The sequence below is a fragment of the Empidonax traillii genome, unplaced genomic scaffold (assembly GCF_003031625.1).
Source record: "Empidonax traillii isolate 1590-97213 ecotype Southwest subspecies unplaced genomic scaffold, ASM303162v1 scaffold1207:size155010, whole genome shotgun sequence".
NCBI classification, from domain to species: Eukaryota; Metazoa; Chordata; class Aves; order Passeriformes; family Tyrannidae; genus Empidonax; species Empidonax traillii.
In genome coordinates this window covers 58,008-80,200 of record NW_020956400.1, presented here as the reverse complement: position 1 = coordinate 80,200, position 22,193 = coordinate 58,008, and the positions used below count along the sequence as shown (strand labels likewise).

The following is a 22,193-nucleotide window of genomic DNA, read 5'->3' as shown; positions in this document are numbered from 1 at the left end:
TCACTTTGATCTTTCTTCATTCACAATTGCAGAATTAAAAACAGGGCAGTTCAAGAGTATGGGAAGATGGGGTTTATTTGGGAGATTTCTCTACTTCAGTGTGCTTTTATTGACTTTCTGTAACCCTGTACCTTGTGACGGATTTGTTATTGCTTGTGCTGAAACAGAGTTGCACTGGTAATTTTATCTTTTTGTAGGTCAAGCAGTAGAGGTCATCAGCACCCAACTAGATCCCATTTCAAGAGAACAAAGTAATAAATGCACCCTATATGAAACCAACGTACTGTATATTTCCTTAAATAAAGTCCTTTAGGAAAAAATCCTCCAAGCAGAATTAAAAAGATATAGTTATATAATGGACTCATTTTGGCAGAAGAACTACTGAAGAGGTGTCTGCCTTTCCAGTCATTCCAATTCCAGTGCTAGAGTTACCACCTTCACAACTAGTGTAACATAACTTTTCATGAAATCAGGTCATAAGCTTATCACTGAAATGAGCTGCATTCACAGTACAGCACAAGCAGTTATCCTGAGCAAAATGAGCTTTTAATATTAAAGTTTTGCTTTATCAGTAAGAATGATTACTTTAGAAACATAAGTGAAAAATATAGAGGAAAGGGGAAGATTTAGAGATCGTTTTGACAGAAGACAAAAATATAGCCTTGCAATAGGCTTTTTTGATTGTTTTTCATAGAATCATAGACTGGTTTGGGTTGGAAGGGACCTTAAAGATCATCTACTTCCAACCCCCTGACATGGATAGAGAACCTTCCACTAGATCAGGTTTCTCAGAGCCCCATCCAGCCTGGTCTCGCACACCTCCAGGGATGCATCTTCTCTGGGCAATCTGTTCATGTGCCTTGCAGTAAAGAATTCTTCATTCCATTCCCCTTTGTCCTATCACTATATGGCCTTGTGAAAAGTCCATCTCCAGCCGCCTTGTAGGCCCTCTTTAAGTATTGGAAGTTGAGCAGCCCCAACTCTCTAATCCTGTGTTCATAGGAAAGATGCTCTAGACATCTGATAAAAAAAAACAAACCAAACCAAACACCCTGGGACTAACTGGAAGTCATTAATAACTTCAGGTGAGAGGAATTCCACAGCTCAAGGAAAGTGAAGAGCCTGGATTTCAAGTTAGTGTCTCTACAGCATGGGGCACATTCCCTATGTCATGCTCTGGTACCCAGGTCATCCAGACATGTGCAAATGCTAAGACAAGGCAAGGTCCCACCACTGTGTGCCAGCTATGAAGCATCTCATGCAGTACCCTGCCTCACAGTGTAGAGAAAGCCTCTCAGACTGAAGATGTCCAGACAGTAAAATATATAAAAATACTACTGAATACATGCAAGGAGGTTTTGTATTACATATTTGAACTTCATATGGTTGCTTGACCTAGGTAAACCTAGTATTTTCTGCATGACAGTCGTGGTAGCATATATCACATAACAGTGATTTCTTTGAATCTTCAAGTCATCTGTTCTTTCAGAGGTAAAGGAAAAAAAAAAGGATGTGTCTGGGCCATGCAGTGGCATGAAGGTAACTCATTATAACTTTTAGTGAGGATAGATAGTTTCCCAGGTTTCATCCCTGTCTATCAAAAGAGATCAAAGGCAATGATAGGTAAATATCAGAACCTGACCGTCTCTTTGACAACACTGTTCTTTCACACATTAAAGCAGTCACAGAGAATGGCCCAAGCAGGCTAGAGTTATCATTTGTTAATACCACTCTTATCTTCTGCTATAAAAGTTGACAGTATGAATTACATAAAAATGCTACTGGAATCCAATGTTCTTACTCAGGAAGCAGATTCTGTTAAACTGTACATCTCTGAGGATTCTTACAATAAATACTCATATATACTCAATGGCATATTCAATGGTTAGACTACTGATCTGAAACTACTAGGGTATATTACATCTAAAGGCTGTGTACAAACCAGTAATTTTTTTTTCCCATTTCCTCCAAAGGCTACCAAGGACAAGTTGCACAGTTCTAAAGTTAGCTCATCTTAGTTCAAGATCCTGCCTTCACCACATGAAAGGTGAATTTTCTTTTTCCTGTCACTTCTGCTTCTCCTGTGTTAGGTCTATTGATCACTTGATGTGGGATAAATAAGAACTAATACTGCAACTAAGACCAAAAATTAACACCCATTTTTGCACATATATTTTCAGTTAGATAAGTATTATATTGATTTAAAAATTATTTGGAAAATGGGGGGCATTTTGGTCTGTAATTCATATGTCTTCATATGCAAGGCAGTTCAAAGACTAACAGTTCACTGTGCCTCTAGACTAATGTCCTTAATTTTACCCTTAAAACCAAGAAACTAGTCAGACAAGCTTGACCAAGACCTTGGTATCAGCTGTCAATCTAGTACTTCAGATCAGGAATTTCATTTGCAGAATTAAGTATCTGTCAATGTGAAAGGGAATACTGTTGAAAAATAAATATTTTCTAATACAGGGTCAGGCAGAAAACAGTAATGCTGCACCTCCAAGAACCAAGCAATTGAAAGCTTACACTGACAAAGTCTATTTTGTAACAGCATTCCTATTCACCCAAACAAGCCTGAGGCATCCAACAAATTCCTTCAGATATGATACCATGTCTACCATAAGGCTGAAATGGTCTCACTTTAGAAAAGTAAATTCAATCAAGACTGAAACTGGCTTAATGCTTGTGCTCACATAGAGTTAAATGTCCATTTGAGAATCACTAAAATATCTGCACCATTAAAAAAATTGAGACAACTTCCTGTTTCCTTCCTTCCCTTCAATTAGGCTTTCCTTACACAAAATAAACTTTACCCTGTACACCTACTGATGGATTTATAGGACTTGCTATTGGTTTTGCTACAAGGTTCCCTTCGAGGATACAGCTGTATCCTGAGGCACACCAGTGGCTGGCCTTTCCCCATCTCTGCAGGGCAGCTTCTAGCATCCCAGTGTTCTCCAAGGCACAGCTCTGGAAACCCATTCTGAAGCTTTCAAGCTGACAGGCAGAAAATATCAGCAGAGCAAAGCACATGACTGTATCAAAGGTCTTAATGAAGCTAATGAAGTTCTCCACCCTTTCAGGCAACAAAATTGCATCCTGGCAATTAATGAGCAGAATGATGGTGGTTTGGCACATTTAAATAAAGCAGCTAGCAGTAATGTCTCTGGTAAAAACCTTGATTAGAACAGTATATTATTCTTGGTTCCAAGAAAACTTTTTCACTTTAATCTTAGTAGGCAGGCATAGCAAATATGAAAGTGAAGGAAACCTTTTAAAGGATTAAAAGAATAATAAACATGTCCTCACTGGCAGTAGAACTGCAAAAAGAAATGTACTTATAACCCAGGGACCAAAACTGTCACTGAACACTGACCAATAATGGTAATGCTGAAGAATATGACGAAGTCAGCACTAAAGTTAGGGCACTGACTTTCCTCCAGACTGGAGAACCTAGATACATAGTTGGAAGTCTCATGGTCCCTCAGCATGAACAGAGGCAAAGAATGAAGTATCAAAGCTGCCATATGCACTTGCAATATAGATGAGAAAATGCAACATGCATTTGAGGAGCAATATTTTAATAGCGAAAATATTCCTCAAGTTCATCATTAGTTAGAAAAAAATATTTAGGGAAGATTTTTTTTAGTTTTATATTGCACCCTTGTGACCGATTTTCTACTTCCCCTATTTTTTTAAGCTATGATATCTGTGGAATGATAAATACCGTCCAAACAGCTGAGCCTTCACCACATGCCCTCAAATAGTTGTGTCTTCTTATGGCTCTATCTAGTTATTTTCAGCAAAGGTCATCAAGTTCTGAAGTCCATTAGAAAACAAGAAAAACAAAAAATCACAGTATTTGTCTGTTTTATATCTATCACAGTCATCAAGGCATAATTATTCTAAAAAGATATTTGATGAGCAGCCTGAATTAAGTGTCAAGATAAGTCCATTCTTATGGACAAAAAGATTTCTGTTGTCGTTTTTGTTACAGCTTGTTGTCTTTTTCTCTTCCCATAAATCCATATTCATAGCTAAATCTATGCTCTAATTCAGAAATCAGATAATTCTCATTCAGGTCATTATGTTCAGAAATAAGCCTATTTACAAAAGCCCAAAGACATCTGGTTCAAAAGAAGGTCTTTATTCTGCAAATTTTGAGGTATGACATATCAGCCTAATTCTTCATACTCTAACTGTACCTGCACGTCTTCCAATTGAGTGGTAATCCAGTGAGAAGTTTCACCCATCACAATGAAACCAACAAGTATCTTGTAAATATGCATTTGAATTCTGAAATGTAATTATGCCTCATAGATTGCCTAGAGAAAAAAAAAATGCTGCATTTATGCCACATAAAATGTTTGGAATGAAGTGCAAAAACAAAACCATCCTAGCTTCAATTAATATACATTCAGCTGACCCTGACAGAGCAGTTTAAATTTCTTGTTCATTCCAGACACAGAAGAGTCCAGACCAGACTGGAACACCACAAGGTCTTCTGCTTTGCCAGAAGAGAAGTGCCTGTGTCAAATGGACTAAAGTGTTTAATTGACTTCACAAAGACCAAATTGCTATGCTATCCTAAACCATGTGTGATCATTAATTGTCTGGATTAGATTGAAACTAGCAACTACATAGGCTATTATCTGGGGTTTTGCCCTGATTGTTTCCCCACACATTCTTTACAGTCAAAACACTTAATAACAAAAATGCAGTAATCTATGGTTAGTAATTCTGTAGTGATTTTTATCAATGCCAGCATGAAAGGCACTTTGCCAATAACAGCATAAAATAATATAGCTGCCAAAGAACTGACTTAAAACCTAAGATTTCACATGTCACAGTTCATGTCAGTAGCACAGCTATATCTGTAGGGCCAAGCCATCTACTATGGTCTAAACTGAATGATCTTACACTGAACTTTGAGCTTGATTTCTTTATTTCCACTTGCCCACAGCAGGACAGTGATTTGCATGGTTCTAGCAACTTGGTATTGAGTATTAAGACAGGTAGAGAGTTTGTAACACTGAATACTCAATTATTCTGCAAGTGCATAGAAGCAGTTATTTGTGACAGTTTAATTAGCTCAGGCACATATATGAATTTTTAAAGCTTTAAGAGTATGAACAACCTTTGTCCAAGTCACTCTGGTTTCAGACAATCGACAGACGAGTTAGTAAATTCAATGAATAAACTTTCTGTAGTAAGTAGTTCAACCAGCTGACTCAAAGATCTTTCAAACTTGCTCTGTTGTGCTTGCTGGCCTGTAAAGGACTTCCTTAAAGGAGCTCAGATTTTGACTGGAAACAGCTCTCCATCTCTAAACAAACATTTTGGTCAAGGTCGTATTATTGCTAAAAGCAAATATTAGAGCACTGATGTCACACTACTGCTTTTCATTCTGCCTGGACGCAAAGAATACAAAGATCTGAAAATTTTAAAAAAGCATGCTCCTTACCCATGTCTCATAACAGTATTTTCAATCTGAAGTAAGCCAGATGGTTTTGCTCAAATTCTGATTAGAAGTTGGCGCTCAGTTGATTCCTGTTGTTCTACACATTCTTTATTATTTATATGCATTTTAATGCCTATCAAGACAGATGCAAATTTTCTTGACTAATCATTTGGTTTTACAACCAGACACTTGGCACATCTCACTACAGAAATCTAGGCACTATAAGTAATTTGGATGAGACTTCCTAAATCACGGGAAGACAGATCAACACCATGCTGACCTGCCGCCTGTCACTTAAGTGTTTTGCTAGAAAACCACCACGCAGTCAGCTGCTACAAAGCAAGAAACCACACCATTATTTCCAAGTCAATGGATTAAGTTTATCCTATTTATATAAAGAAGGTAAATCAGATGGAGTGGGGAGGCCAGTGTACAGCAACCATTGCCCTAGAACATACAAACTTCAGAGGACATCAAGTTCAAAGCAATTCAGTACAGTCCATTTGCAATACATCTATATGCTTTTTAGGAATTCAGATGTTTGCCTAGTTACATGTTTTCAGTCTTTAAATTCCAAGCTTCTGGGATTTCATTAGGGTTCTGTTTGTTTATTTTTAAAAGTGGCAGTTGTTAATAGTGCTTTTCAGAAGCATCACTGTCAAGTCAAAACTGAATTCCAGTTCAAATAGTAGATTAAACTGTACATCTGCTCAGTTGTAATGATTCTTTCATTGTACACAAAACCATTACTGTAAAATGCTTTGCATGAATGTATTATTAGCTACTCCAATAGGTATCACTATGAAATGGTAATGCAGCTTTAAACTTTCAGTTCTTACATTGCAGGGAGACTTCTACAACCTGCCTGCAGATACAGTCAGAACATACTTTATGGAAGATTTTTCAAAAGCTTTCAATGCTACTTTAACTCTGCTTTCAGAGGTCATTTTTAATCACTGTTTTTGTCACAGGAAAAAGCAGTATCTTTCACTAAATTAGAATGTCCTCAGACTTTAGGACACAGAATCTAAGTTTTTCGTTTAATGCACACACACATTGTTTTTATGTGTGTGAAGACTTTTTATTGAAGTCTTCATAATGAAGACTTACATAAGTTTTACTCTCACTTTTAAACTGTTACTTTAGGTCTGAGCTGTAACATTCCAAAAATAATCAGTTTCCCTTTTCAGCACTGGAAAGCTCTGCGCAGGATACAGAGGGAAAGTGGGAACCAGAAGGTGATTTTACACATTTGGAGATTCAACAGACCTCTGAGAGCAAGTTCCAAGTGCCTTTATTTGGCTAGTTGAAACCGGGGAAAGATTAACTAGCTAATTCTGTATATTTAAGGCTAGGAAAACTCTTGAAAAATTCCTTTCACTGGTCAGAACTCAACTGTACTGAAAGACTAAGTGTTACCAAGACAGAGGAACTGGCTCTCCAGATCAACTTTCCCTTTACATGAGCTTACCTTCCTACTCTCACCTCCTCTGCTCCCTTTCCTCCCAGGAGGAAAATAAGATAATAGGACATGATTAGATCTATTAACTGTTTCTCTCTGCTGTTCTTATTTCAATTTTCTTTGATGTTGGAGGAGAAATCCCCTGCTTTCCAGAACGTCCAGAGACATGTTAAAAATTCAGGGTCACACATACAGTTCTCTGCTGCATCCAGCTGCACCTCATCTCTTAGCTCACTTAGATCTATCAAGATGAATCACATAACTAAGTGAATCCTATACAGGTGCCTCATGGTGCACTCTCAAAGTTGAGAGTCTACTTGTTCCTACAGAGGAACTTGCTGCTTGGACTTTCAGCTTCAAAGGATGGAGCTGCTACTACATTTTTAACTTGTTATTTTTCCAGAGACTAGGAAAGATATTAAGATGTTAAGAGTCTCCTTTGCACCAGGATAGTTCCTTTCTAAATGCATTTGTATTAAATTACTTAGTTATAGGGAACCTTTCTGGGGAACAAGTCACTATAGTCTCAAGTGTGGAAGCAACCCTAGGTGCCCAAGTTACGTCCAGCAGTAAAGATAACAGAGCCTTCTAAATAGCATTAAATATTTAGGGACATGAGCCACTAAGGAAACACACCAATTCTCAAGACACTAATATTATGGAGATAAATGCAGTCTTACATATATATATTCGTAATACCTTATGCAAACCAATCTCAAAACAGATTAAATTGAAAATTAAACAACTCATTGTTTCATATGCATATGCAAAAAATACTTGCTTTTGACTGTGAACTTTTCCCTTTTTTTTTTTTTTTAATGGAAAATTATTTCGAAGGTGTAGAATCTGAAAAATGTTTATCTAAAAGACTGTGGCTTTTATCTAAAAGACAGTGGGTATTTTAGAAAGGTTAAGCAATCAACAGCTTGGAAATTATATTTAAAATTATTAATTCTGACAAAAGATGCTCATTGCTGTACTTGAGTATTAATAAAGTAATTCATTTTACTCTCTTTCCCCAAACCACAGAATAATGATGATGAGCAGAGGCTACTGTGAGAACCTAGGAATGCTGCCAGTTCCTATTTCATTTGGACATATCAAAAAGTGAAGCACAGCCTAAGCTCCAAAGCCAACAAAGACGCATTGCCATCTTGCACTACTGCAGACAGGAGATAACCACGAGGCCATAAAAATTCCATCCCTCTAACACAGCTACTTACAAATAGAACCACATCACAAACTTTTCCACAGGTATCTATTGCCATCTGAGAATGTCACATGGCCAGGTAAGTCCAGTGCAGACACAACTCATAGGTCTCACATAGGAATGTACATACTCTCAAGCATCTCCAATTTGGTATATTCCCAGTCTGAGGTTAACACAAGAAAGAGGTGACTGCATGATGGTCTTTTACTCAGATTGATTTCCTCTATCAGCAGGTCTTGCTTTCCAGTTTTCAAAACACCTTTTTCTGCTCCAGCATTGTCACATACTAAACCCATGCAGTTTCAACATATTATTATTATCTGCTGATACACTCAGATCAAAGATCAATATCCCATATAGAACAACTACTATAAAACCCCATTGTCAACAATAAGGGAATTGAAGACCACACAGTGGAAGCAACACTGACACATTGTGTCTAAACTGCATACTAATTTAAGGTCTTTCTAAGCACAAAGCTTATGACAGGAAATCTAAGCTATCACAGTCTTTTGTTTCCTAAGGTAACAGTTCAGTAATAGCATATAATGCTTCAAGAACACTTATACTGGCAAGAAGAAAACATTTTCTGAGACATTTCAATGAAATATTTCCATCATAAAATGCTTATAGATACACTTTCCTCCTACCCTTCTATTTGAGCTCACAAAGACAGTTAAGGAGGAACACATTTATGTAACCAAAATTGTTCTAATTGAGCCTTTTTTCTTCACATACAAAGAATTAAAAACAACAGTGTTAGGCGGTCCCAGATTTAATGGGTTCCTTGGGACCATATCATTAAGTAAAATGAAAAATCCAAATACAAAAGTTTATTTTTTTTCTATGTAATTGACACCCCTTTTGGGAAGTGAACAAAGACACACTGTCAAAAGTAGAAAACTGCACAAAATGTTACCGTTTGTTCCCCATGAATGCAGAGGTATACTTACTCAATGAAAGAAATTCCACTTCTCTCCTGAGAATTCCTCCCTTTAGTTAAATTTTGTGCCAAGTTCAGTCAGCTAAAGTTTGGGTTGTGTTAGCATGCCAGATACAAGTTCCTGTAAGGCAGCTCTGTTACTCAGTCAAAAATTAAGTGCCAGGTATATAGTAACTTCAACGTTACAAGAATTAAAAAGTGATCATTAACAGACCATTACTGGCCCTTAATTTAAACAGTTCAAGCACTGTTTTTAATTGAAAATACTTGGTACATATTTTTGTCTATTATGCAGCCTAATCATGTGCAATTTCTCCTCCAGTTATGTTTCTGGACATGTTAAGGGATCACAGATTTCTAAATTGCTCTGAAGTGACTTAAGTTCCTTCAGAAGCTTCAGGTTTTGGTGAAGTAATTCTCAGATGACAAATTCATCAATGTAAGACAAGTATTCTCTAAATTGCGGTCAAAACAACTTAGCAAGGGCAAGGTGACTGATCTACAGGACTAGGGAAGCAGCTTTATATGGGACAGTAAGACGGGAATAGGGATGATCTTAAACCCAGAGGAATATAATTCCAATAAAAAATGAGAGGGGAAGAAGAACAGAAACTATCTCTTTTGAAATAAAGTACTCCTGGTATTGAAATTCCCATTGTTCCAAGTGGATACCTATATTACAGTAGCAGATATCGATACTCTCAAATATCAGAATAAAACATTATTGCAAACACTACAACTGAACCAGACTTGGGTTCACAATTTATGAAGAAATGTTAAATAAAATGTCTGATTTTTTTACAAAAGTTTCTGTATTTTTTAACAAGAAGATATGCTACATGAAATGTATAAATACATTTCAGTTTTCCTCTTTTTATCCAAAAATACACTGAAAAGCTTCTTACTAAAACTTAAACGAATTGGAAAGCCTCCAAACAGCTGTTATGTAAAAGTGCTGATCTGTTTTGTTTGGGTTTTTTTTTCTATGAAAATATAATGTATAACTAGTGCTTTACATTAAATATTCGACTAATTTTAAATATTAAATAGGGTTTTCAATATATTTTCTGTAACAATCTGATATTAGGGTTATAGCAAAGCCTGCAAAATGAACTATGAGAAACCAGGGCATGCAGTATGTTAGTACACAGTAATTGTGGTAAACCAAAGCACAGCAGCATGTGATCAGATGGACTAGGTATATATAGGCTGCCCTCTAATGCTAGCCAACTGCTTAGAAAAGCTACAGCATAGAGAAAAAAATCTTTTGCTCTTCCAAGATTTTCTTAATTTTTATTGCAGTAAATAATAAAAATAGAAGGTAGAGGAGAAAACTTTCTTTTGTTTGGGTCAAACCAGTTAATATTTCATAATCAAAGGAAAAAAAAATTGTTTCAAGATGTACAATCAAACCCAAAGAAGTGGTAAGCCATAAATATCTTTAATAGAGCTGTTACAGAACTATATGATCAATTAAAGACTACTGACAAGTATGGTTACTGTCCTATGAAATAGGCAATCACCAAGAAAAAGAAACCATTGTATCAGATAACATCAACCTATTTTATCTACACAAGATGAAACCAGCAAGCAACGAGACATGAATGAATTGCTGGTAAAGTTTATTTTTAAACTCTGACTTGACACAGAATATACTTTGCAATACAAATTCTTAAGTTAATTAATTAAATACAGAACATTCAAACAGGTAAATAATTTCAAGACAGAACAGTCACCACTTATGTTTTAAAACATTTAATGCCTTCATTACAGCAAACCAAAAACAAAGTACTACATAAACGATTAAACCCCCACTTATACCAAAGTACTGTTTTGAAGTTTGTAAAAAGAAGCACAGTAATGCCTTTAGAGATTAGTCTTTGTACTTGATACAGAGCATGCAGCAGAATTACTAGCAAACAAAAGCTGGTTTTCTCTAAACACTAATTAGAAACTCAAGAATGCAAGTCATGAGGGCAGGAAGAAAGACAAATCCTTAAGAAAAGTATGGCTTACCAGACAGACGAGTTTAGCTGTGTCTCAAATGCAGCAGAAGTAAGAAATTTCTGTATATGTAGACCTTGTTGATTTAGCCCTTTATGAAAGTTTCTCTCGAGAAATTAATTTAATTCACATGCAAGAGCCTGCAAAAGAAGAGAAAGAGTCTGAGCTGCTGACTGAAGTTTTTGTTCTAAGAACATTTGAGCTATTTTCAGCAGCAATGGGCTTGCCTACTATCGAAATGAAAATGCAATACAGAATAAGCAGCCTCCCAACTCAGGCCAAAAAAAATCAGGAAATCCATAGCAAAAAAACTTTGTTCATTGTCCAAATTTTCATTTAAAGAAACAGAAAGCACAGGAAACAATGACTATAGATGAACAAAAAAACACGAAACCTGTTAAAAGGAAATCAGGGACTTTGAAGATTATTACCTTTAGTTCAGAAACTGAACCACCATGGATATTTTTCAATGTGAAAACCACCTTTTGGGTCTGGTTATACCTGAACATGTTTTGCCTTCTTTACACAAGGGTTCATCTGAGATAGAAGTTCTTCTATTCGCATTTAAGTCCATCATTCACGGACAGGACAAATCAGTTTGCCAAAACTGAAGCCAGTAGTTCGTTTCTAGTTTGCATTTTAAGTTTTCAGTTTCAGCAGTGGTGCTATAATGGAAGCTTAGTGACCTGAAGTCGCTGTCACTCCATTTTTTTCTGCCAGGGCTATTCAGTTACATGATAAATATCTCCCTGCCCTCCTCTGTCACATCACTAACCAATCAGTTTACCCTCCCAAAATGTAAAAATACTAGAAAAGGGAAAGCATCAATATAAATTAACGACTCTAGGAAACGACCCCAAACATCCTGATGGTACATAAAAGCTAATTACTTTGCAGTTTAAGACAACACAGATAAAATAAGTCAATGGAAAATCACCACTGCTATTTAATTTTTTGCAGCTCCTTCTGGTGGAGGAAGAAGTTTCCAAGAAATCCCTGTATATAACTTTCCTCTAGATATCTCAGCAATTCTGACAAGCACAACTTCCATTTGTTTCATCAAAAATGTCTCACACCTCATCACAGTGTTAGGCATTGCCACTGCAAATCTCATTAGTTTTGTTCAAGGAAAAATTACGAGACTTACTCTCTGCTCAAAACCTAAAACAGGCTGGTGTGGCAATATTACCAAATATTTCAATATCTGTTAAATTTCCAATCAATTCTACATAAGCACACTCATTTGAGAACATTTTAAAACCCTACTGGTCACCTCAATTCCTGTTCTATTTGTGAACAGTAGATATTTAGAAGTTACAGTGACAATGAAAACAGGATGCCGGACTCACAGGCTATTTAGTAAACTATTAAAAGAGTAAAGCAAAGCTCATTGTTACAAACAAACACAAAAAGCACACTTTTTTTCCTGAAGACTCCCATAAAAATCGTTATCTATAAAACATTTATAACAATAATGAAAAAGCTGCTGAGTGTGAAAATATAGCACAAATTCTTTCTGTGTTAGCTCAAAAGCGTCCTTTCCATTTGATCCCAGCTATTTTTAGTGTTATTGCAGTTAAGGGCAGCAACAACAAACCCCACAAACTCTAAATAACAACGTGTTAAATTAATCATTACTGCTGCTTCATTCCAACTGTCTAGTTTAAGACCACCATTTTACTGCAAAACTACTTCAGAGTAGTTAAAAAGCTCAGTTTATAATTAATTCTAGGTTCATGAACAAAGACATTTAAGGACTCCAATAGCTTAAATTTCAGATAACGTGAGTTCTAGCCAGCTTGAGAGCTATAATGGACAGGTGAAACATTCAGTACAGTTTGCAAATAAATAAAGAACCTGTATCTATCAGACCACCAGTGTCAGATGCTACATTACCTTGCTATCCATAATGCTTTCATCTGGTGGTTACAAGCTACATCAACAAATATCCACATGCCAAATGCTAATATGACACAATTACAAAACTAAAATAATGTGTTAAAATAATTATTAGCAGTATCAATTTACCACTGAAATAGTGTAACACAATGCTTTGCAGCGCAGCATTTCTTTTCTGAGGCTTTTTCTCAGAAGGCAGATTTACTACTACCTGACTCAACTTCAGCGCTTAACCCATGTCGGTACCTTGTTTCTTCATGCACTCCCTGCAACTGTATTTGTGTAAAGGACTGTTTACCAATTAGTATTTATAGCATTTATATAAGCACTATTTCGGTATATAGTAGGATGTGCTTTAACTGTTGGATCAGATCATCTTTATCTACAGGAAACATTAGACGCCAGAGATATCATATATACCATCTAGGTCTCAAAGAGAAATATATCTGTATGCTAATTAGTAAAACAGACAAATATGTCACCACCACCAAGATTGTCACCTCATGCTTTTCAGAGACTGACAAAAATCTCTTTCATTTTATAGATATCAGCAACATTAAAATCAAGAATATAATTTCTTTAGTGGCCCACTGCAGTGTGATTTAATCAATTGCTGCTATTAAACAATTCAAACGTGACATAAAGGTCTAGAGTTCACACTGCTAATGTAGGTACTTGGTGCAGGTCTCCAGGAGCTCCATGACCAGACACTACAGCACAAAGATTCTCATAAATTAGAAGAAAAAATCTTCATAGATAAGAGATACTAAAAATTGTTTAAAATAGTGATAGACAAGAGAGTTGCATACCTGCTTCACTGCACAGATTCATTCATATAAAGGAAATCTCACCTTTTCTACACCTAACCTTTCAAACACAGTTGAGTCACTGAAGCTTCAGATGGAATGGCTGAATGACTTCTCTTTTTGAGAAGTCTCTTGTACATTTCAAGATATGTAGATAAATACTGCACAGCCTGGTGTAATGACTGCTTTTTCCTTGCATTACTCTATCACATATTTTAATAGTAGTGAAATACCTTCTAGTAATACAATAATACGTCTAAATGAATTGCATATTACCTACCTCAGAAAGAAATGAGTATGGATAAGATTTCTTTCATTTTTTTTCTAAATAGCTATATTTCTTGAATTTAAAATGGAACTAGGACAGATAACATTAAATGAATTTAATGTTAGAGAATGGAAGTACAATGTACGCATTCTGCATTTGCAGAAGTCTCTCTTGAGACCACTTCAATCTCTGAAATGACCATTTTGCAGATTACAGAAAAAAACTATATACAGAAGGAAAGCTATCAATCACATGTTTTGTCCTAGACTTCAGCTAGTCTTGCAAATGTCTTAGACATATATGAACTTGAAGAATCTTACTAATAAGACATTTTTTCAATGTCTCATGTGTGCTTTTTGTAGCTTCCACTGTTGAAAAGCAATGTAGCTCTGAAGAAGTGTGGCCATTCTCCTGGACACGATGGGACATCTTGTTACACATATGTCATACACAGCATTACTTGTTCCTATATAATATAACATAAAAAACCCCACACAGGAATGCATGTGCTCATTGAACCTGGTGCCAGGAACGCCTATATTCAAACAAATGCATCATATGCCTATAAAGTCAAAGGATGAAAATAGGTGGGAAAAGATTAACCTCCAGCAACATCAATTTAATTTCTAGAGTTGGCATAGATGTTAGCATTTAAGGTTTGGCATCATCAAATGACTTGTAATCAGCTTTCGCCTATGCTCAGTATGAATATGCTCAGGAATTAAAGGGTGACAATGGTCACAAGTTGGCCAGAACATGTACCTGAACAGTTTGTTTATTGAGATTTGGATTAAGGTTCATTAGTCAGCATCTCCTTCAGAACATTTCTGGTCTCTTTCACTCATATCTGACACAATATATTTACAATTATTATAAGACTACTAAGAGGTTATTTATTGATGGTCAGTTTATACTTTTTCTCCTACTTAATATATTAGGAACAGCCATTATGTGTTAGAACAAGAAAACTGGTATAAATTTGCCACCAATAAGAGCATTTTTATTTATAAACTTTTTTAAAAAATAATAATTAAAAAAAGCCAGCTTCTTTCTCCTATTCCCAAATTTCCAGTGCCTTGTAACCATACTGGCTTCTTAAATTCTCACTAGGGCAAATCTATGCATTGATCAAAAGTCATGATAACCTTCCATTAACTACAATAATCAAGACTTGACTGAGGACTAAGAGATAGGAAACTTTTAGGGGGAAGCAGACAGCTGTCTTCTACATCAACAGTTCTTGCTCCTTCCCCTATAATTAAATGCAGTTGGCATCTTACCCAGGTTACTGCTAAATACATCTTGATGCCCAATGTTGTCATGCATACCTCAGCTTCATGTTGTGGCAGTAGCTTAAGAACTGTCATATTAGAACAACAGCACATGTAACAATGACCACAAATACACATGCAATTTTCTTTAGTTAGATATGTATAGAAAGGTAGTTTGAAAATTTTCTAGACCATCATATGAAATAGAAATCCTAAAAACCCCTCAATATTAAAACCTCCATATAAACAAGTTCTGCATTTCATTCTCTACTACATATTCATTAGTTACACATCAAAAAAGGTGGATCATCTATTGAAAAATAAGCTGACTTAAGGTTTCAGAACATAGGATTCAACATCTGAAGAAACAATACACAGATAACCAAGTTACTGTGATAGTGACATCTGATACTTTCCTAACTCTAAAGAAAATAACGTCAACTCAATGGTGATTATGTTAAAAGAGTTCAAAGATTCTCCTGAAGTGGCTACAAACTCTTGCTCTTACAACCTATCTGTCCCAGCATCCCTGGCAATAGAGTCAACAGAGTCAAGACATTTCAAGAAGTTGGAAATTGTCTACAAGCCTTAGGGACAATAAATTACAACCCACATGAATAGTACAAAAGTGACACCCACAACATTTATCCCTGCTTTTTGGCTTCATAATTCCCACACTGAAACTATGGTTAGAGAATTCTCATCTTTAACAAAACTTTCAAAGGAAAGTGAAGTTTACAGAAGTTCATACACTGGAATTCTTTTCTTTTTATCTTTTATTGCTCTGTTAGCACATTGGTTTTACATCTAAGAAATTGTGTTCTCCGGTATCTTAGTATATCACAAAATAACTCTCCACATTAGAAAACATTGGAGTGCTCCATCCTGACTAAAGAGGGTTTTTCCATCATTTTCTTCAAATGATTAATGATGAATGGTCCTCATCACTGATATAATGAGGTTAAAAATAAACTTACTAAGCTTTTCTCTCCAGCTTTGGTACAGGAGTGTTTCATCCCTATACAACACATTAGAAAACTGGGAAGACCAGAAAAAGGAAGCTTAGCACTGTGGGGGTTTTTTCTGACTTGTGTTTCTCAGAAAGCACTCAAGAGCCAGGCAAGAGTTATCAGGCAATTTCTGATCCAGCACAGTATCCAAGCAGCCTTCTGAATTTATCACAGGAGTGTCTTACTGATAACTCATGCATTTGAAAGACATGGATCAAGACATCACATAAAAAGAATCATGCTCTCACTTTATTAGCATGAGCTGGTCTTTGTGCAAAATGGCAGATGGTCGATGAAGAGTTGACTCTGCTGTTGTTCTTCAGAACAGCAGACCTGCATTCTCTTTAAAAAGTCACCAACTGTCTTTAGCTATATTTAGTTCTCATTTTTGACTTTGCAATTATGTAAGACTGAAACCACTAGCCAGGGTTTGGTTTTTTTTGTGAAGGACATTTTGCAAATAAGCAGCAATGCTATAATTTTTAGTGAGTTTAATAACACCATTATATCATATAGAATCCATTAAAAATTATAATGCCTTTAACTGAGCAGCAAATAAATACCCTAAAACATAGGGATAGTCTCAACCTTGATGTGAAATCCCATGCATTTAAAAAAAAGCCTACTATTGAAAGCGTATTACCTAAATATTTAGAACCTCATAGTCATCCATTACAATCAATTCCAATATTTAAACCAATTCCATATAAATGGCAGCAAACCATATAAGTGCTCTAATAATGATTTGAAAAGCGGCTACAGTCACTGTAGCTATCACTCTGAAACTGTCAAGAGGATAACATGCCTGCCTATTTTGCTGGTAAAACTAACTTCCTCTGTTCTGACAGCAAACAGTTAAAAATGTACTGGGAAATAAATATGAAAAGGCCTTTTCAGGAAGTGGGGAACAGAAGCTTATTGTTAATCTCCCTCCTGATACACACCGCTAGCCCATTGTTTCAAGAAGTTTGTACAAGGTTATTTGTCTTTTATGCCCATTTTCTACTTGAATATGTTCAACTACTGTGTAAGACTATGGGGTCTTTTGCAAGGGTACTGGCGGCATCACAGACATATAAACAAGCTCGAACTTTCAACCTGCAATGCTCACTGTGACTTACCAACTCATATGACAGGGTCTTTTGAGCCCAAATCCAAAATGACAATTTTTAAAATACATATTTTACATATGCCCAAATTTCTAAGCATCCGTATGATTTTTAACAGTAAAGTTACCTAAAATTCTCCTCCTGAACCAAGCAAGCAATGTCTCACCTTCAGCACAGTGAAACCACTATGCTTACAGGTGTTCTTTATAAACTTGTGAGGGACAAATATCTGTAAGATTTTCTCAGGTTATTTTCACTCTTTATTAAAACCAAGGAAGATGCTACAACCCCACTAGATGTTATTTTTAAAAACACTGTACTGATGGATGTTAAAACATCTGCCACGGATACGGAAAACCTGGATTAAACTTCCAGAAGGATTTACAGTCCTATCTCCCACTTCCGTGACACAGAATACTAAGTGTCATGCTATTGTCTGGTCTTTTGAGGACACTGGACCATCTTTCATAGAGTAATCACATACTTCATGAGGCTCACAGAGCTCTCTCTTTAGTTTAATAAATAAAATTTATCAAGGGAAAAGGACAACTTAAGCAATTGCCTCTCCTCCAGTTACTCTGAAATATTTACATCCAAAGAATATACTCTGAGATAGTAACACCTTCCCAGAGTTATCCATGGATAAAACTGTGCTCCCTTCTCAAGGCTCCGGGGCCATGCATGCTCCTGTGTGCTGCTGTCACTCTCAAGGTAGCCAGTCCACGCAAAGAAACAGAGATCCACAAAAGAAACACAAGTCCCAATTCCTTCCTTCCGCTTCACAAAGATTTATGTTACAGAGCACGTAAGGCCTAATGCCATTCTGCTTTTTCTTAACCCACCAGATTATGGCCAGGCCAGCTTTACACCTCCGCACTCTGTATTGAGCTTCTATTCCAATTACCATGACTAAATCCACAAAGGAATTTAGGCTTTGCAATAATTAACACAATGGTGTTCTGCCAACTTCCTAAGCTGGCAATTTAGTAATGAAAAAATAAGGGACCTATATAAAAAACAGTCCTTAGCTTTATCAATCTAGTAATTTTAACATTTTCTGCTACTTACAGCATAGAGGATAGGGAACAACAGACCTACAGCAACCGGAGCTTTCAGGCACTGAACCCTAGGGTGGAGAGAATAGTAAGTATCACCTCAAATGAGTACAAAATCTCTCACTAGAAGTCAAACAACAGCGTAGAGAACCATCTTCCCTTAAATATTCCTTTAGTCAGTTTATTGATTTTACTACTATGATCCACCTACCTGATAACACAACCTAAGCAACTGTGCTAACCTTGAAGGCATCCAGCTATGTGTAGATAAGTTTTCAGCATTTTAGAATACAAGGCAATATTGCCACAGTCTAATGTTTTTCTGATATCTTTTTTTCCCCCAAGAGTCTGATCTCAAAGGCAATATCTAGTTTTCAGGACAACCCAACATTTGTATTTGGGTTTCCCACCTCTAATGGCAACATAGGATAAATATTGACATCATATAAAAAGAGCTGAAGTCAGACAAAAGCTCATTGAGATACAATTGCTTTGGCAAACTCTCTTTGCTGCTCACAGTTTCACATCATCATGACAGTTCTCAGTCCTTCAGGGTGCAAAGAAGGTAATTATTTGAAGAGCTCAGGTACGTGCCACCATCAGACTCAAGCTACTTGTAGCTATGCTGCCTCCACCTTTGTCCACCTTCATGTTGCTTAGCACTGAGAAAAGGTGCTGCCAAATTGCCTGAGCCTACCAAGCCAGCTCCTGCTCCTACAAGGATTCAACTAATACTGGCACCAAAACCTGAGAGAAGGGCTACAAGTAATGTAAGAACAGCAGAAAAGAGAGTTACTGCATCCATCAACACCAGGTGCTGAAGCAGATCCACTATATGACCAGTATCCTAACCAAGGCCATGGGCATCATGAACACTTGATGCACACAATGACATAATTGAAGGTATCACTGGAAAAACATGCCATCTGGCACATCACAAGGAATCCTTGACCATCAGGTCCTGAGAGAGGAAGTTTGCCGCTCCTATGACCTTCCCAAGCATTCCATGCCTAAGGACATGAAGGCTATTTGAAAAACACAGCAGCTCCAAGACCTAAAATGTGCTTTTGCTTTGGGGGTACTGATGAATGAAAAACTAGACATGAGCTGGCATTGTGTGCTTGCAGCCTAGAAAGCCAACCCTTATCCTGGGCTGCATCAAAAGGAGCGTGATCAGCAGGTTGATGGAGGTGATTGTGCCTCTACTCCACTCTGGTGCTTTTACCACATACTCTTAGGCCTTCGCATGAGTTGTTTCTCTAAACTGCTTCTGAAGAGATTTTTGATGGGATAGAAGTGATAGGCTCATTATTCATGAAGGGTGTGAAAAGAGATGAAGAGCTGGCTACAAACCAAGCCCTATCAGCTAGTAGGAAGTCACTAACTATTCTGACTTTAGATGTTACTAGAAGCAGCAGACAATTTGAGTCAGCTCTCCTATGTTCCCTTCTATTATCAAAAAGAAGGGATCTCCAGGTCATCTTGTTCAACATGAAAATCAACAGTAAGTGTATCATTCCTGACAGAAAATTGATCAGTCTGTCACGACATTTGATCAGTCTGTTTCAAAAGGCATCCAACAAGAAAGATATCCCAACTTATGCAGATACTCCAGTAGTCATCCTTAGCATTAATTGTTTTTTTTCTAGCTCCGAACAAATTATCCTTTCCCGTAATTTAAGTGTGAAATGCAGCAGTTCAGGTGATTTAGATACACACAATCAAGCTCAAATTCCAAACACACACAACAAGTCAAAGCAGAACTAGAGCAGCCCAACTGCCAGGCTACACCTTCTTTACATTGCATTGCATACAGCACAGCAAGTTTGAGGGCCTGCAGGTAGCCATTGATACCAGTGAGGCTTAGCTAATAGATTATACCAAAGAAAATAATATGACTTAAAGAAAATACTACATTAAATTGGGACTCCAATCAAAAAACTCTTACAGATTTAGAAACCACGTTATTCAAGAGTAGAGCTGAATTACTGCCATGGACCACACCACATATATTCCACTGCCCCAATCAGCTCCCTGGGCACAGTAAAGCTGTATCTCACCCTCATAATTCCAATAAGCTAGAAGTGGCCTGTCAAGTTTATGGCTTCATGCTATTGCAAGCACTGACTGCAGATCCGAAGCTAGGCCTACACACAAAGACAATAGATAAATTACAGCATGAACTGATTTCTGAGAGAAGTTCAAAAGCTCTAAGACTGCAAGAGCCAGAATGCAAAACCCAGGTGTCAGTGTGATCAGCACCAGTGTATATCTTAGCTAGAAACATTAAGGTTCTCAAGGTTTTATGAAATAAAGCATGATGCCAAAAATGTTGATGATTCCCAGAGAGATGCAGACAGTAGCTGCCTCATGTTTTCCTTCCCTCTCACACATCAGTAGATAAATGTAAAGAGCCAACCTGTAAGCTCATATGCAGTTGGTCAGAGAAACGTCATCACTACAAGAAAGTTACACGCCATAGAGAACTTGCAACTGAATTTTTGGATTTGAAAATCTTGACACCTCAACTGCAGTATTACTGAAACTGATAATTTTCAGACAATTCAAATACAGACAGTTGTAACTCTGAGGACATGTAAGTTACATAATTATGTTAAGAAAGAGCATGATATAGCAGGAGGAAGCTGTTAAGTGAGATTTTATTTTGTTGGTTTGTTTGTGATGGTAGATCACCTGGGCAAATTTCTTTTCTGTAATATGACATATCATCATCAATAGGAAGTTCCTAGAGCAGAAAACTGATCTCCACCTGTTCTTCACACCAGTAGCTTGAAGGAAAAGGAGGACTTGGTTTCTAGGACATTCTTCAGCTTCCAAAGATGAAGTTATAGCATGCTGCCAAAACGCCCCATTGGATACTCTATACGCCACTCAGACCTAGGCCATTAGAAGAAAGGCTCAGCAAATCAGTGCTAAGCTTCTGTTTGTTTTGTCTTCTTGTTAACAGAAGTACATTGTCATGTAGTCATTTATCCTGTATTGCTTCAGCTAAGTGAAAATGAGAGCTCTTCCACCGTTTTTGTTTGCTATTTGTGTTCTCCACAGCACCATTAATTGCAGAGCCAGCTATTAGTCTCAAACACTTGTTTGAGTTGTATTCATGCTTTTCTTAGCTGGGGAAAGCCAAGCTGATGTTTGTGGTGTTTAAGGCAACACAGGATGTTACAATTGTGTTGCCAATTAATTGCTCTGTGTTGCCTTACGTGGTAGGCCAAAACTAATTTTTCAGCTAACGGAACTTGATCCTTGTTTAAGTGGCAAGTATAGTGATGAGAAGAGCAAAGTTGTTGTGGATGACATTACTTAGGATTTTTAGAAATTTCCTAGTTCTCCTCTATCAGTACACTTTCACTGCTGATCAGTGAACATCATTAATTACTGAAGAATCCAAAACTGCAGCCTTGTTTTCCACCAAAGATTTTCTCTCTGAACAGATAAATTCTTCCACAAGGAAGATAATCTACAGACACAATTCTAACATAAGACTTTCTTTCCATCTCCACTTCTGGTAGCCAGTATGACTACACACATTTTTTATGAGTTGCAGTGTATACTTAAGAAAATCAGGCCTTTTAAGGGATCCCAATTCTTGTAACAAAGGTCAGTGCCAACTAGAAAGGTGGAGAGAAAAGTCCTTGAAAATATTCTCAAACAGCAACAAAGATTGGAAC

The 22,193-nt window shown here is 36.8% G+C and overlaps 1 protein-coding gene across 1 annotated transcript in view; it reads right to left on the bottom strand.

Moving 5' to 3' along the window:
* LOC114069172 overlaps positions 1–22,193 on the bottom strand; it is a gene marked incomplete at its 3' end in the record, with an annotated part of 109,104 nt that overhangs the window by 73,961 nt on the left and 12,950 nt on the right. Inside the window, exon 2 of the mRNA XM_027905790.1 lies at positions 11,096–11,223. The remainder of the gene's footprint in view (positions 1–11,095; positions 11,224–22,193) is intronic.